General features: G+C 41.3%; 1 long non-coding RNA gene and 1 pseudogene across 2 annotated transcripts in view; one reads left to right on the top strand and one right to left on the bottom strand.

Annotated features, from left to right (window-relative positions):
• LOC138971837 (uncharacterized) overlaps positions 1–1,593 on the top strand; it is a 3,320-nt gene extending 1,727 nt beyond the window's left edge. For both annotated transcript variants that reach the window (XR_011457395.1, XR_011457394.1), the window contains 2 exons: positions 1–95; positions 328–1,593. The exon at positions 1–95 is cut by the window's left edge. This is a non-coding gene — a long non-coding RNA (uncharacterized lncRNA). The remainder of the gene's footprint in view (positions 96–327) is intronic.
• A 380-nt stretch (positions 1,594–1,973) lies between these two features.
• Positions 1,974–16,140, bottom strand: LOC138971832 (uncharacterized; annotated as a pseudogene).
• Positions 16,141–16,945: the final 805 nt, after the last annotated feature.

Genomic DNA, 16,945 nt, shown 5'->3' with positions numbered 1-16,945 from the left:
GTCTTTGATCTTTGCACAACTTTTTTCTTTTTTTTTTCTTTTCTTGAACAGTATTTTTTTCAGGCATCAATAATACCTGATTCTTTGTTGATAAGGCCAAAAAAAAAATAGGTCTGTTTACGGTAACCCGACCGACCCTAGTTTTTTCTCGCGACCCTAGACTTTTTTTTGGCATTTGGGGAAAAAAAAAAAAATCTCGGTTTTTTTTGCAAAATAACGTAAAAATATGTTTTTTGGGAAAAAAAAACAAAAACAATCCCGACCTACCGACCCTAATTTTTTGGCCTATGTTACCGTAAACAGACCTATTTTTTTTTTTGGCCTAAGTGTTAGTTTCACATTTCACAAAAGAATCGTAACTTTTTTCCTGAGAAATGTGCAGACTTATGGTGAATTTCCTTGTGGTAATATTTAGTCATATTTGGATTAGTACTGCATGCAGAGCGTCTTCATATCCATGACATTATTGATTGAATGACACTAAAAGGCTGCAATAAAGTTATTCAGTCTGCAACTATTGTGAGTGTTAAATGTCATGTGTTAAACAGTTATGGCCATTGGCCAAGAATTTGTGATGGATTTACCTGCAGTTTGCTGTAGTAGGAGACATACTCAAGCAAAGCACGGGAATTAGGGAATTACGGTTAGCACAGTAAATGATATGAGAAGTACATCATTTAACTGAAGCACCCAGTAGACTTTTAAGGTGGCAAAATCTAAAATACAGTGAACTCTCTGCCTGAAGATATTTAAGATATTCCAGTTCCATCTCTGTTTTACGATTTGTTTCTCTTTTCAGATTTGCTTGAAATACATTCTGCAAATTGAACTTTATTTTTAGAATTCTTCTTTGACCTGATCGATTGTCTAAGATTTTGGAGGTTTTAAAACAGGTTCTACAGTATTTTTAATAACCCATGCATTTGATCTATTCCAAAATGACATGTCAGAAAATAAGTAGTATGTACAAAACTATAAGTTTTGAAATGTTTGTGTTTGCTGTTATTTATTTATTATTGTTTAAACTTGTGATTTTGTTGACTTTCATCAATTAAAAATATCTCTGGCGTCGGGGATTTCCACAAATGCAGTCATACTGTGGCAAAAACCTAATACATGTACAGTGGATTTACCTCCCTTTGAAGACCTAAAACAATGAGAGATAAAAAGGAGGAGTTTTAAAATGCGGGTAAGTTTACAGAAGTAATGAACAGAAGAAAGTCTGAGAAAACAGGGTTGTAAAACTTAAAAAGGGAGGGAGTCTTAAATTGGGGGGTCTTAAAAGGGGGGTTCCACTGTATTACTGTTGCAGAGGAGGAAAATGTGTTGAATTGGTAGTTTTAGAGAAAACAGAAACTTCAAAATTGTTGGTTAAGAGAAGAAACAGAAGCTAAAAGTCTTACATTAACAAATGAGGCTGTTCTCTTTGCTTGGTTGCATTCTTTCTGAATTTGATAGTTAACATTTTGCTTAAGATTTGTAAAATTATTATTTTATGAATGCAGTGTCATTATTGTTTCGCTTCGCACTATGCTGTTAGTTTTTAGGGTGGATCATTTTGCCTACTGAAAAGTAAAGGTTATTTTGAATTTGTTCTTTGTTTGGTGTAAAGGTCTGCTCCGTTTGCTTGTCACGGTTATGTTGACTGTTTGTCTCTTGTTCACACACACACACACACACACACACACACAAACATTTACTTCATACCCCTTCTAAATGCACCCACATATGCACATAGTTTGCACTCCCTCATTCACACTCAAGATTTATGTTTAGAGGACTTTGACACTGGTGTGTGTGTGTTTGTGTTTGACTGTATGTGTGTATCGTTGTGTGTGTGTGTGCGTGTTTGACTGTGTGTATCAGTGTGTGTGTGTTTGACTATGTGTATCGGTGTGTGTATGACAGTGTGTGTGTATGAGAGAGAGAGAGAGTACAGATAAAAAAAGTCAGAGGCACAATCATGAACACACTTTGTTTTTGTTTCAATTTAATTTGATTTCACTATGACTCTAAGACACAGCTAAGTGCGATTAAAACTGCGCACTGCTACGCACAATGACGCCACTGAAACAACACAAACATTGAAGCACAACTAAAGCTTATAGGCAAAAAATGCTTTAGTCACAATACATGATATGTACAATTAATCAAGTTAGTTCCTTTCCTCCCCAATCAAACGGAAACAAAAGATATTTTACACTTTGGCGTGCAAACAACAAAATCTGGAAAACAAAATACGAGAAAAACCAAACAAACTGTAGCCGACCGAGTACACAGCTTTATGTGTTTGAACAAAATTAAACGGAACTCACCGCTCTGTGTGAGCATGAACATAAGAATAAAAATAAAAATGTGAACACATCTGTTGTATACTGCAACAATGAATGAGACTTGTTTGTTATTTCACCAAATTCAGCACAGAAATGCGCACTGCTAGTGGGAAAGTTAAAAGGAACAGTCCACGAACGGCTTTTTCCGCACATTCTTAACAACGTGTGTTTACCCTTACTGAAAAGGAAGAACACAAATTCATGACAAAACTTTTTCCTGCTTTTCATGAGCTCATACACTCCACAGAGCAAATAATACTTTTAAGTCTTTTTCCTGTGCAAAAATCCAATCCTAAAACAAAGTGGTCCCATAATATAAGTTGCTACATGTGTTTATTCACACGTATGCATGGAATTTTGTTCACCGGCCAAAATTGTTTTCTGTCTCCATCTTCATATTTTCTTTATAATGAAAAATTGAAGAAGCACACAAAAGTGTGCAAACAAAATAAAGAAAAAAGACAAGGCAAAGCAAACAACAAAACCTGAAACTGGAATGAAAAACATAACAAGCTGAAAAAATTCAGCGCTTTATTGGAAAAGAAATACTAACCAAATGGTTGTGAACACACTCAGATAACAGAATACTGCCACATGTACAACTCAATAAAACGGACATGGAAATAGTCCATGAGACAGCAGGGCTGGAAACAGCGCATCCCAACTCATCAGACGAATATTTCTACCAATAGCGACCAATCTCCATGCATTTCAGCGTAAGGAATTTGCTAAATTTAACATTTAGCAAATAGGTTTTCTTGTTTATTTTGAGTCAGCATCATACAAAGGGGAGTGAACTTGTGTGGGTGGGGGTGGGGCGAACAGAGAAAGGGGAGAACAAAACCCCACCAATGTTAAATGCAAATCTTTAAGGAAGAGAGAACAGGTACAGAAGAATGTCAGTTTATATGCAAACCGAAACAAAACAAAATTATCTTCAGCATATTTTTTGAATTTGTCAATTTTCTGGAAACTGAGACTGAGCAAAAATGCATCAGATCTTTTAAGTCCTTTTTTTGCTTAAAACAAAAACTCAAACTCTCTTTTCTTTTTAGGTTGTTAGTTCAGAAACTTCATTGCTTTACTATTTGCATTTCCAATGCATGTAAACAAAGAACCGTGCAAAATTTTTTTGTTCTAGTCCATGTTTTGGCTTGGATTAAGTCAATATTTAATATGATTTTGACCTCAATTAAAAAAAAAAACCACTCTTGTTTCAAACAGTACTCCAGAAACAATTTTTACATGTTTTTTCTGCTACACGTACGAGGTAATATTACTTTCTTTGTGGATTTGTAGCTTTTCTCTTCTTTTATTTTATCATTTTATTTTGTTTTAAACAAAATTGACAACTTTTTCCAAGAATCTTAACCATATTCAAAACAAGTCTGCCAAAAATGAAATGAATTAGATTTAAAATTTTTCCTTCACGGGGTTTTTGGACAGAAATTCAAAACTAAAACCGAATTTACCACATTGAGACAACACTAGAAGCAGTGAACGTACATTCTTGAATGCTTCAGGTTTGCATAGGATAGGGATAGCTGTATTTATTCTTTTTACTCACATGCAAGTACAAGGAAAGGAGAACTGACAAGTTCTTAACAGTACAGTGGAACCCTCCATTTAAGACCAATCCATTTCAGATCCCCCCCCCCCCCCCACCTTGAATATGTTGTGTATTCAATTTTCTTTTCACAATGTCTTTCAATTTACCCCCATTTTCAAACTGATCCCTCCCTTTCAGGGCCAGATTTACCCCCCCCCCCCCCCCCCCCCGATTTGTTTTGGTCTTGAAAGGAGAGTTCCGCTGTATACTTTATCAAAGCTTAATTTACACATAGTGTTGTGAACGCTGATAGTAAGTCTTTTCAGACAAGATCAAGAAGGAAATATAAGTAGTTTCACTGGGCCTCCCCCTAGAATACATCAGCAGTCATCAACTGTAGCACAATCATTTTTTTGTTCAACATTTACAGCAGTCATAATGAATAATATTTTTCGTCAACAGAACACCAAACACAACACTTGCTTCAACAATGAGGACAAAAACTCAAAATGCATCGCCATCTATAGTTACAGAAATATTCTTTACTGAAGTCCCTACACTCTGTTACAAAGCAGTTCCCATAAAATCAAGAAAACTAGATGTAAAATCTGGAAGAACTCTCTTTTTTGTTGTCTGTGACAACTCCTTTTCAAATAAAAGCCATTATTCCTTCTGTCAACAAATTGCGCTGATGTCAGCATCGTAACCTCATCACTACAATCGACACTGGAAGAACACTGTTTGTTATCATTGCATCTAACACCAATGCAATCTTCACATTAGAACCAAGAAGAGACGGCAAGATTTGCCTCTAAAGGGGGGACAGGGGAGGGAAGCATGACGGCAAGATTTTCCACTAAAGGGGGGGAAGGGGAGGGAAGCATGTGGGTTGTATAACCTCTAACCCAGAATGTTTGTGAAAGTGTATGTTTTCCAAAACCATTTTCCTAACAGAAGGGCAACAGGAAGAAAAAACATAAAAACTGTTATAACTTGGACACGTAGGGCTGCTCATGAAAACATTTTGATAATTTCAAAGCTCAAAAAACCGTATAAATCATCTTGAAAACAAACCCTGTTTTAAAGCAGTGAGCAGCAGTCCTTTAGTGCACCTACAGCAGCTGTTCCCCCATTACACTACAAAACGTATGTTAGCAGATCATGTTGTTTTTTCAATGTCACCAAAAATGCATGTAAAAAAAACAAGCAAAACTTACAACAAATCACATTCCAATATAGCAATGGCATTAATAAGTACCAACATTGGTCTTAGTTTTGAATGCCAAACCTGCTTCGAAAAAAAAGGGTTAAAACTCAGGAGTCTATAATTCCTGTCTATAGCTTGTTAAAGGAACGAAATGCAAACCTGAGCATCGTCAAGCAAAATAAGTGGCAGTGAAGCTGGAACATTTCTAACAAATAATATAAACACAATACAAATCATAACCTTGAGCCTTTCATTGTGAAAACAGCAGTACAATGCAAAAAACATGTTTGTCAAATCCTCCCATATCTGTGTAACATAAATGTTTTGTCACAGTGGCACAACCCTCTTTTGAATATATTGATATCTGACATCAAATTATATCAAGAAATATGGACTCTTCGAAAACTGTGACAACTTTCCCTGAATTGTTGCAGTTTTCAACGCTCAAACTTAAGACTAGATGCTTTGGTGAACACAAAACGGTTAAAGCCCTCGGCAAGGAAAAATGTCAAACTTTCACCTAAAATGATTATACAACTTTTTAAAAAATGAGCGGAAATGTGTGATGGATGATGATTTTGATCAACAATGATTCAACTTTTAATAAAACTGTTTGATTAATCTGCCATGCAAATGATATTGTGCTTTTAAAAGGTTTTGGTTTGAAGTTCTGTCATTTTTTCAACAAATGTAATGTACACTTACTAACTTACAGAAACTGAAAACATTTGTATAAATAGCCTACAGAATGAAAATCAAATGATACATATTAATGTCATTTCTTATAAAAATTAGAATGAGAAGGTCCAAAGATAGTTCTGATATGTTTAAGGAGTAACCTAATAAAAACAGAACTTCATACACAAAATGCATTATACCTGTTGTTCACAAATAAAAGTGATCCAAACTCCTAGCAGCAAAATAAAGCCTGATAAAGATGATTTTTGGAATGAAAAATACCTGATATGTTTTGGTTGAATGTATCAGTAGAACTATTTTTTCACATGGTCAATACATGTGCCCAAGTCCTACCATGAATCTTTTCATGAAATCAAACTAATCTCTCTCAATGGGAGAGCTATTTTGTGAAGCTGCAATTTTCCCCAGAATGTTCTATTGTAAGCAAAATGTGAGACAACTACCGCAGTGTTTATTTTACTTCAAGCTACTAAGATCAGAAGTGAAACTAGTTAATGTTTTGCTACATATTGCATATGGCAATGCTTTTTTTTCCTTTTTAGAATACTACTACGACAAGAAATAAGACAGAATTATCGTTTGCTACATTTCTGCTACAACCTCAGTCACTTCATTCAATTGAATTACATGTATTAGCGATATATTCTCGGTCAAAGTTGCCAGAGTCTAGTACGATGAGTAATGCCTGTACATATGAAATGTCAATGAAAAAACAAAACTGCAAAGATGGTGTGCAAAAAAATGGATGGAATTCTCAGTTTGGTGGGATATTGGAACATAAAAACAGACTAGGTTTTTTTTTCATTCAAGATTTTTGTGCCCGCAAATGACTATACATGGAATACCAAGCACCACGGATCAGAAACTGGGACAAAAAATGACAAAACACAAAGACATATAATTATGTACAGATCAAAATGTCAAAATATTTGGCAGTTTTGAGATGGCAAAGTGTAAATTGGTGGGATACCTCGGGGCAAATAATTAAAGTACTCAAAACAATGAAGTGTGCAGAATTCAATGCAGCACTCTGATTTAATGTTAACTGTGGAAGCTATGCAGAAGTAAATTCCTTTAAAAGTAGTATGGAAGAGTGTGCTTGTGCACAATGTAATCACATAAAAAAAAAGGAAAAAAAAGAAGTCTAACGCAAGTCTGAAATTGGTGGAGCTTGTTCCTTGGTATATCTATATATATAGCCATACTAGAAAACCTTCAGAAGTAGTGTTTGAATGAAAAAAGCTTGCCTCAGCATTACTTTTTTGCAATAAAAAGATGTAAAGCTCAAGGTCCATATTTGTTCTCATACAGGAAGTAAAGCTAAAACAATACACACACACAAAATACAGACAAATAATATGACACACTTCTTGTATCGCGGAGAAAAAAATCTGATCGGGTAAGTACACTATAAGTACATGCTTGCCACAATATATGACATGTAGACAATTCATCATAGCTCTGAAATCTTCCACAACATTCACAAGGTCAAGGTCGGGGTCAGTGCCCCAGGCATTCATTACAAGGTTCAAAGTTTAAAAGGTCAAGGCTGGACTGATTCTCACAACCTTCAAGAAGACACATGACAGGTTTGGTTTACTAGCAATAGTCAAGGAAAAAAAGCCGCACACATATATAGCTGTAGAACATCTGTCACCTTCCATGATCTTTTACACAATCAATATATATAATATAATGTATATATATATTTTGTTTTGTCTAAATAGTCCCGTGATTTGCAAGGTCAAAGAATGGTCGGTTAAACTCTCAGAGATACAGCAACAACAGCCAGCAGAATTATGAACAAAATGACAACAAGTTCCGCTGTCACTTTCATTTCATGCTCTATAATATATATGTATATATATAGGAAGACGAGGCAATCAAACAAGCAATCACGCAATCTATCGCACCAACCAATCAATCAAGCTGAACACAACCAATCAAACTACTCTGCCATCATGATTCTCATTAATATACAGTGATCATTATCTCTTCAAGATCTGGAACACTTGGTTTGCTTTCAACCATTTGATTTCTGGAACACAAAATCATCTGAAACCCTACCAGAGCAAAACAGCACTCTGGCATGCGTCTGTAATCTTCCGAGTACAAAAATATAGTGCAATTTAGCCAAGATGATTTCAAGATCCTGTTGTATTTCATTTTTAGCACGACAGCGAGGGCCAGAGACAGTGCGTCTACTCTGACGATTGTAAAATTGAAGTGTACATCTAACTGAACACTGACGAATATGGCATAGTCACAAGAGAAGGAAGAAGTACAACGAATGTTTAACAGCGTACCGTCACGAAGAGGAGAAAATGAAATTAACAGAGAGAAAACCCTCTAAAAATCGTACAATGCTTTTTAATTTCGGTACTTGCAAGTCGCATAAGATCAGTCACATGGTACTTACACATTATTGCTGATTCGGATACTTTGATTAGACAGACAACACCAAACATGTGCACAACCACGGTAACAATATATCTACATGTACATAGTGTAACACACACCAGCAAGAGACCCACACACTTCACCAATGGTACAACACAAAACTAGCGCCGTCACAATGCCACTGCACCATGGACACACTACACAATATTCGTCATCTTTTCATTTTTGGGACAGTTCATTTTTGTAGAATTCATGTGACAAAAAATCTTATCAGGAGCAGGTGGGTGTTTTCATTTTTATTTTTTTTTCATAAACTTTCAGGACCAATTTTGAAAGAGTTCTGTTCTGTTATTTACTGCACAAGAACATTTTGGATTTCACAGGGGATTATTTTACTGTTAAATTGCACACAGAATCTGGTCAAGTGTGTGAAAAGAAGGTGCAACACATCAGTAATGGTAAAGCAAGGTGGACATGGAGAAAGAATTCAAAGGACACAACCTCACATGCACACATGCACACGCATCTAACAGCTGCCATTGTTGCTTCTTTTTGCTGGATGATTTTGTTTCTGCTTAGCACCAAATAATCAGAGACACAAAATGAAAGTGTACGAGATGATCTAGTGCATTTGCTTCTGTTAAAGAAGTAAAAAAAAAAAAAAAAAAAAAAAAAAAAAAAAAGGGAAAGAAATAGGCATGCGTGTTTTCAAGTTGAAATTCTCCAACAATTGTCCAGTTTCGAGGCAGGCTGGTGAGGACAAAGAAAGCGTTTAGTCACCTTGCGATCATTTCAAGCTGAAAGGAGAAAAATGAACAAGTTTGCATCCCAGTGGTTGCAATGTGTTGTAGTAAAGCGCCAAACAAGAGAGAAAAGTGAACAGCTCAACAATGTTGCATTACATAGGGGTGGAGATATAACAGGAAGGGGAAATTAACGTAGGACGGTTGGGTTGTTCCGATGAAATCAGAATTAAGGGGAAAATATAAGTTCTGTATCAAAATCAATTTTTCTTCAATTTATGCTCTTATTGCTTTTAATCAAAACATGTTATTTGAAACACTCTACAAAAAAAACTAAATTTGACAGAAATTTAAAAACATTTCTGGACTTGACTTGAAGATTTGAAGACATGAAACAATTCAAAAATTCAAGAAGGCTTGAATTTCTTTTTCAAGAAGCACCAAATGGGAGAACACTGATATACAGAAATACAAACAGACAAGAAAGAGAGCGAGCGAGCGAGCGAGAGAGAGAGAGAGAGAGAGAGAGAGAGAGAGAGAGAGAGAGAGAGAGAGAGAGAGAGAGAGAGAGAGAGAGAGAGAGACAGAGAGAGAGAGAGAGAGAGAGAGAGAGAGAGAGAGAGAGAGAGAGAGAGAGAGAGAGAGAGAGAGAGACAGAGAGAGAGAGAGAGAGAGAGAGAGAGAGAGAGAGAGAGAGAGAGAGAGAGAGAGAGAGAGAGAGAAAGCTTTGTGTAACAATCAGCAAAACATTTTTTGAATAAAAATGGAAGGAGAACTAAAAGAACTGGGAGATCTCGATGGGAGGAATGTATACTCTTCACTTATCATTTGCGGAATTGATAGAAATTGTACAGCAGAGGCACCGAAAAATGTTGTGTTTCTCAAACTCCTGATTAAGTAGCACAGTGGGAACAGAGAACGCAATTTTAGCAAAAAGACACACAATTGACATAATATGCATACACACTTGTTTGTAAGTACATCAATGTTTTACAGTGACACCAACCAAAATATCATGTATATATCATACTGGTCACACATACACAAAAGACACTTTACAAGATTATCATTCGAGACAAATGTACGTACCACCACTGGAGAGCACTTCTAAAGAAAAAAATACTTTTCTCACAACCAAAATTCAGGCGGTCAGTTTCTTTTCCTGATGTAGGATTCTTCACTATAAATGGGAAACAAGTTTTGATACTTGGAAGATGGAGGGTCCATGTTATCGCTTCAGATATACATAAATTCTTCAACAAAATTTATACATTTGTAAACATTTTGTTCCATTTGCTGCTCAGATATGTGGAATGGTTCAGAGAAACAACAAAACAAAAAGATCACACAAAACAAAGGCATGAACTGATGAAAATGAACACTCCGTGTCATATGTATTGAAATAATGTTAATTAATAACATCAGTTATCAAAGACAAAAGCTATATTTGTAAATCGTTCAAGGACTTTTACTCTGTCTGAATAAAAGGAAACAAACACCTCGGTTAAACTCGGTTTTAAGTACAGATTTGTTCAATGTGACCAGAAGGAAGATAATAAGATACAAAAACAAAATTTACGGTAATGTTTCTTTCAGTAATACTGCACTTCAAGACAGGTGCCCTTTCATAGACTATTGCACGTTCAGCGAAACTCTTAACATGAAATATTTGTTACAATAGTAGTATAAACAAGTCGCGGAGTGGGACAAACAAATCAGAACACAATCAGAACGGCTGAACTGATAAAATGCAACAGCCTTGAACACTATGGGGGAGAGATTCAACTTAATGACAACAGCAAAACAGTTCTGAAATTTTTTTCTCCAGCTCCAAAACTCTGCAGCGTAGAACACCATTCTTTTCATCCACACAACTGGCAGCAAAATGCGCAACTTGGAGCCAGTTTTCCATTCCCGATGTATAGTTCTGAGGTGGGGAGACAGAAAAAACACACGAGCAAAGCCTGCACTTTCATAACATTTGTCCTTGTATTCTTCCCGGAGATTGACGCACATCGGAATACCCCTGATAGCGTTTCAACAAGTCCCGCTTCTTAAAAGCGACATTAAAACCACAGTACATGTTCTCGGCAGCAGCAATGTAACGGGACAAGGGTATACAGAGAGAGGAAAACGACAGCAGACTTATTCCACAACTACAGCAGTGTCGATCAACAGGTGTAGTTAGACGGAAGTTCTCCTGTTTTCTCCCGAATTGTTCCACTCTAATTTAGATTGGATTCCACTGTGCTCATCCAAAATCATCAGTGTTTAAGTAGCAAGCATTAGGGCTCTGTCCTCAATCATTTGGGTGAGCCAAACAGGATGAGATATATGTGTATATATACTGTAAAATCAGGCTTTGGTGCTTAATTTCATCCAACCAAAAACACCTAAAGAAGAAGTAATGCTGCCATGTCTGTTACGGCATTGTCAGACCTCCGCACAACCAACCAGCGTAGCATTGATGTAAAGACCAGCTAAGGTTCAGCTCACAAAGTCAAGCTTACACCAAGATCCCAAGACTTCATATTTTTATATTCACTGAGAAATGCATCAGTTCTTGTGACCTTGTCACACTGCTACTTTTGGAATAGCAATGAAATGACCTTTGTTTGAATGACCTTGATGAATTATTTTCATCTTCTACAAAAGTTTTGAAGAATAAAAACAAAGATTTGCTGACAGATCTGCTTTGTAGCTGGTGGAACAGGATCCATGCAGTACAGTGAATCAGACTTCAATGCGCCTGAGTCAAGGTGAAAAGGTCAGTCAGCAGTCTTGGTTTTGACCTTGCCCTTGAGTGTCAAGGTCACTATCATGGTAGTGGTCTCCAGGTCACAAACTTGTGCTGTGAGTTCTCAAGTGGAATTCATCAAAGTGGAATTGTTTTTATTACATGTATTGTCAAGGTCACAAGTGCATCATGCTGTCCTAAATGTTGTCAAGACTATAGGTTTAGCACCCTGTTGTTAAGCTTGTCGCCTTGGAGAAAAGCTTAGAACCATGTTGTCAGACCTGTTGGCTTGAAGACACAGACTTAGCGCATCATGTCATTGTTACAAATGACTTCAAGGTCAGAGGCTTAGTGCACCATATCTTTGTTATGTGTGACTTCCAGGTGAGAGGCCTAGCGACCAGGTGAGAGGCCTTTAGCAACCAGGTCACAGGCCTGGCAACCAGGTGAGAGGCCTAGCGACCATGTCACAGGCCTAGCAACCAGGTGAGAGGCCTAGTAACCCGGTGAGAGGCTTAGTGCACCATGTCATCGTCGTGAGTGTTGCTCTCGATGACGTCCTGTAGCAGCTCGTCCACGGAGTCGCTCTCGGCACTGATCCCTTTCTCCTCGAAGTTGAGGTTGGGAACCAGGATGCTCAGCATGCGAACCACGTTCAGCCTCAGCAGCTTCAGCTTGGTCTCCTGCGGGCAGTCTCCGCACCGCCCCTCACCTCCCGCTGACCTCCCCTTGCCGTCCGGACCGCTGCAGCCTCGCGTGGAGAGATCCATGGCCCCGCAGTCCATGCGTGCCACCTTGTTGTTGTTGTTGGGGGCGTTGTTGTGGTGGACCGGGCTGGACCGCTGTTTCCCTGGAGACAGGAGGCTGGGGATGGGGGTGGCAGCGCTGAAACTCAGGGCCGAGTTGGGGGTGTGGCAGGGGGCGTTGGAGGTGAGGTTCAGGATGTCGTTCCTCCCGCTGCTGTTGTTGTGGTTGCTGGTGATGGGGGAGATGGGGCTGCCGGCGCTGGACATGCGGCTGCCGGGGCTGGGCTGGGGGATCATAGCGGGGGTGGGGGTGGAAGGGAGGTCCCCGAACGGCATCCCTGGGCTGCCAAAGTGTCCGCCGAAAGGGAAGCCGGGCTTGGAGAAGAGGCTGTGAGGTCCGTTGGGAGACATGAGGGGGCTGGAGTGCTGGTGCACGGAGGAGGGGATGTTCTGGGGGTGCATCAAGGGAGGGGGAGGACCCTGGCCCTCGTTGAAGCTGTTCTTGGAGGCCATCTCGATGGCGCGGGCCACGGCCATGTGCTCCATGGTGTTGTGCTGCAGGCCGGCCAGGCTGGGCAGAGAGGGGGGCGGGGGCATCTTGAAGATGGTGCCGTGATCCCCGGGGTGGGTGGCCATGTAGCCCATGCCGCGTGGGGAGCGGTTGCGCTTCTCCTTGATGTAGTAGTTCATGTGGCCGTCGTGCTTGTTGATAATGTGCGACTTGAGGCTGTGGCTCTGGCTGTACTGCACCCCGCACGCCCCGCAGATGTAGGGGCGCTCACCTGAAACATCAACACACGCGTCATTTCAACTGACTGCAGTTTTCTGATAAATTCCTCCTTCATCCCTTTCCTTTTTCTTTGTGGGTAATGCTACCTTAGCTCCTTTTGGGACTGCCTCTCCGTCGCGATATAACCTTCGTGGTTGAAAACGACGTTAAACACCAAATAAAGTAAAGGACTGCCTCTTTGTGGGTAATGCTACCTTAGCTCCTTTTGGGACTGCCTCTTTGTTATGCTGAATAGAGCATTTAGGCCAACTATTTCTGTTATCAATTCCATCAAAAGACACGTTTTAGCAGAGAAGAATCCTACTGATGATAAAATAACATGATACAGTAGAACCTCCCTTTCAAGGCCCCCTGCCCGTAATCCAGACAAGGTTCCTTCCAAATGCACCTCTCCATCACCAACACCTGTCTTTAAGGACCTGTTTTGCTTGTTCTTTTGGGTGGTGGTTACAGACAGGTTGGACTGTACAACAGTGGAACCTCTCTTTTAAGACCTCAAAAAGTCTGACAAAACCAGGTCTTTAAAAGGAGGGGGTCTTAAAGTGGGGTAATGTTACACAGGTTGTCAACACAAAGTCTGAGAAAACAAGGTCTTAAAAGGGAGGGAGTCTTAAATTGTTTTTTTGTAATAGCAGGGTTTGACTGTACTAACAAGGACAGGACGTGACTGTACTAACAAGGACAGGACGTGACTGTACTAACAAGGACAGGACGTGACTGTACTAACAAGGACAGGACGTGACTGTACTAACAAGGACAGGACGTGACTGTACTAACAAGGACAGGACGTGACTGTACTAACAAGGACAGGACGTGACTGTACTAACAAGGACAGGACGTGACTGTACTAACAAGGACAGGACGTGACTGTACTAACAAGGACAGGACGTGACTGTACTAACAAGGACAGGACGTGACTGTACTAACAAGGACAGGACGTGACTGTACTAACAAGGACAGGACATGACTGTACTAACAAGGACAGGACGTGACTGTACTAACAAGGACAGGACGTGACTGACCTGTGTGGATCCTGAGGTGGACGTAGAGGTTGCTCTGGTGCTTGGTGGTGTAGGGACAGTGCGTGCACTTGAAGTACATGTCGGCCGCTTCACGCTTGGGCCGCTGCCCCCCCTTGCCCTGGTGGGTGCTCTCGATGTGGTTCTCCAGGTTCTTCTGTCGCCGGAACGTCCGCTCGCAGTAGTTGCACTTGAGGTAGTCCTTGAAGTGATAATAATAATGGAACATTAATAAAGCACTTCTCCACAGCTTGAAGGAAAATATTCATCAAAGAGCACACATACATGCATGCATACTAATGCTAAGAATCAAATTGTTTAACAGGGCACTTCATTGCACAGTCAAAATACACGAACAAACAAATGCAACAGACTGATACTCACAACAAGCACACATGCACAAACTAGAATGCTCAAACACACACACACTCAGACACACACACTCAGACACACACACACACACACACTCAGACACACACACACACACACACTCAGACACACACTCAGACACACACACACAGTCACACACACACACTCAGACACACACAAACACAGAAACACACACACATAAACACACACCTTGTCTACCTCGGCAACCATCTTGTTCTCGAAGGGCAGGAACTTGGGGCCCATGGGGTGGTCCATCAGGCCGGCGGGGGAGAAAGGGAAGAGGTGCGGCATGGCGCCGGGGAACCAGCCATTGTTCATCTTGGCCGTGGAGAAGTGGTGGGGGGAGTACGCCGTCTCGCTGATGTTGGAGGACATGGGGAGGGAGGAGTGGAGGCCTCCCATGGGAAGGGGGGAGGTGGGGGGGCATCCCGGTCTTGGGCAGGATGGTGACGCCCGGCTTCTTCTCGATGCGCTCGTTGTCGAACAGCGGAAGCTTGGAGCTGTGCCACGGACTCTCCTGGTTCTCCTTCCCATCCTCTCTGGAGTCTTCCGGTTCTTTTCTGTCGGCGTGGAGGAAGTTAAGGGGCGTGTATCTTTCTAGCTCCTCCTCCCCCTCATGTCCCAGCTCCTCCCTCTCCTCAAAGCGCGCCTGCAACGACTGCTTGATTGCCGACTCGGCGCAGGCTTGAGCGTTCAGGATCTCTCGAGAAATCTCCAGCGGTGCTCCGTCAACCTCATCGTCGGTCATGTGACTTCGGCTCATGTCCACGTCCGTCATAGGCTCTGCGTCCTCGTCGATTTCCTCAGACTGATAAACATCGTCCTCTTCTGTCTCGCTGGTGGCGATCCTGCGAACAATGTCCTCAATGGTTTGTTTCCTGCGGTTACGACGGTCACCAGACTCTTGGGTTCCGGGGGTGCGAGGTCCGGAGAAGTGTGAAGGAGGGGTGTAGCAAGACTCAGGCTCTTCAGGAAGGCTGTACGTCTCCTGAGGTCCCAGCTCTCTGCCCGTGGAGGCTGAAAGATCCTCGCCCTCTCTGGGGCTGGACTGTTGGGGGGACTCAGCGGAGCCCTCCTCTTCAACCCCCTCCCTGGCCATCCCGCCTTGCGAGAACTCATCCATGCCGTTGGGCATCTCCGATCCCTGGCTCCATAGAGCGTGGGTGTCGGTCTGTTCCTTCTGGTACTTGTGTGCTAGATTCGAGCTCTTCTCGTTCTGGGCCTCGTCAGGCAGCGAAAAGTTTGTCTCAAGGTCCTCGGAGACGCCGTTGGGCACTGTCTCGGCCTGCTGGGGGGAGTCGGGAGGGGTGGTGGCCGAGTGAAGTGACGCTTCGATGATCATGGTGCTGGCTTGGGTGGCGGGTGTAGGAAGGGGGAGAGTGAGGGGGGAGGTGGGCAGTGTGCGGAGAGAGGAGGCAGAGGAGTGGGCGGAGAGACGCTGGGTGGGCGAGAGGCAGGAGAGGCGTTGCTGTACTTCCATCATGGTGAAGAGAACAGAGGTGGGCTCAGCTCACCGCTCATCTTTAGCACTCTGCACACACACACAAGTCAGGTAGGGTTAAACCTTGGTTATGTTACACTTGTGTCATTGAATCAACATTACACAAGAAAAAAACAAAATGGCTTAAGGCACAGTCCTTTCCATGCAAATGATTCAGCTCACCATGTTGGATCTGGTAAGACTGTTACATGGGAAACAGCCATCCCTCCACTTACAACAACACATACCAACAGCCTGGGTGCTTTAATGCAACCCACTAAACAAATGATGGTACTTCCACATTGGTCTTTAAAGTGGAGACTTAACAGCGGTGTTGGTTTCCGTCTACACTTCTGCCCACACACAAATGCAGACAGACAGACAGACAGACAGACAGACGGATAGACAGAGGCACAGTAAGAGACAAGCAGACACATTATTTTTTTGATAGAGAGATTGAATGCTTGAAATGTAAGGTTCTAAACAACCACAGAGTCAAACCTAGAGCTAAACAAAAACTTGTAAGGTTCAGCTCACCAAGGGGCTAAACTCTGTCAGACTAAGTGCATTCACATTTTAGATTCTGACTACTTCCCTTGTTACAGATACGGCTGCAACATCTACGCTGATCTCTCTAGAGACCTTTTATCCCGGTTAGATTCTATACGTGTCTATCGTTCTATTTGTGTGACAGGGAATACCCAGAGGTTAAAGGAAAGTAGAAAATAGAAGCAAAGTCGAAGGAGAGAGAGAGAGAGAGAGACACACAGAGAGAGAGACACACAGAGAGAGAGAGAGAGAGAGAGAGAGAGAGAGAGAGAGAGAGACAGACAGACAGACAGACAGACAGAC

The sequence above is a fragment of the Littorina saxatilis genome, linkage group LG7 (genome assembly GCF_037325665.1).
Source record: "Littorina saxatilis isolate snail1 linkage group LG7, US_GU_Lsax_2.0, whole genome shotgun sequence".
Classification (NCBI taxonomy): domain Eukaryota; kingdom Metazoa; phylum Mollusca; class Gastropoda; order Littorinimorpha; family Littorinidae; genus Littorina; species Littorina saxatilis.
Note: the sequence above shows the minus strand (reverse complement) of the source record. Positions and strands in the feature narration are given on the sequence as shown.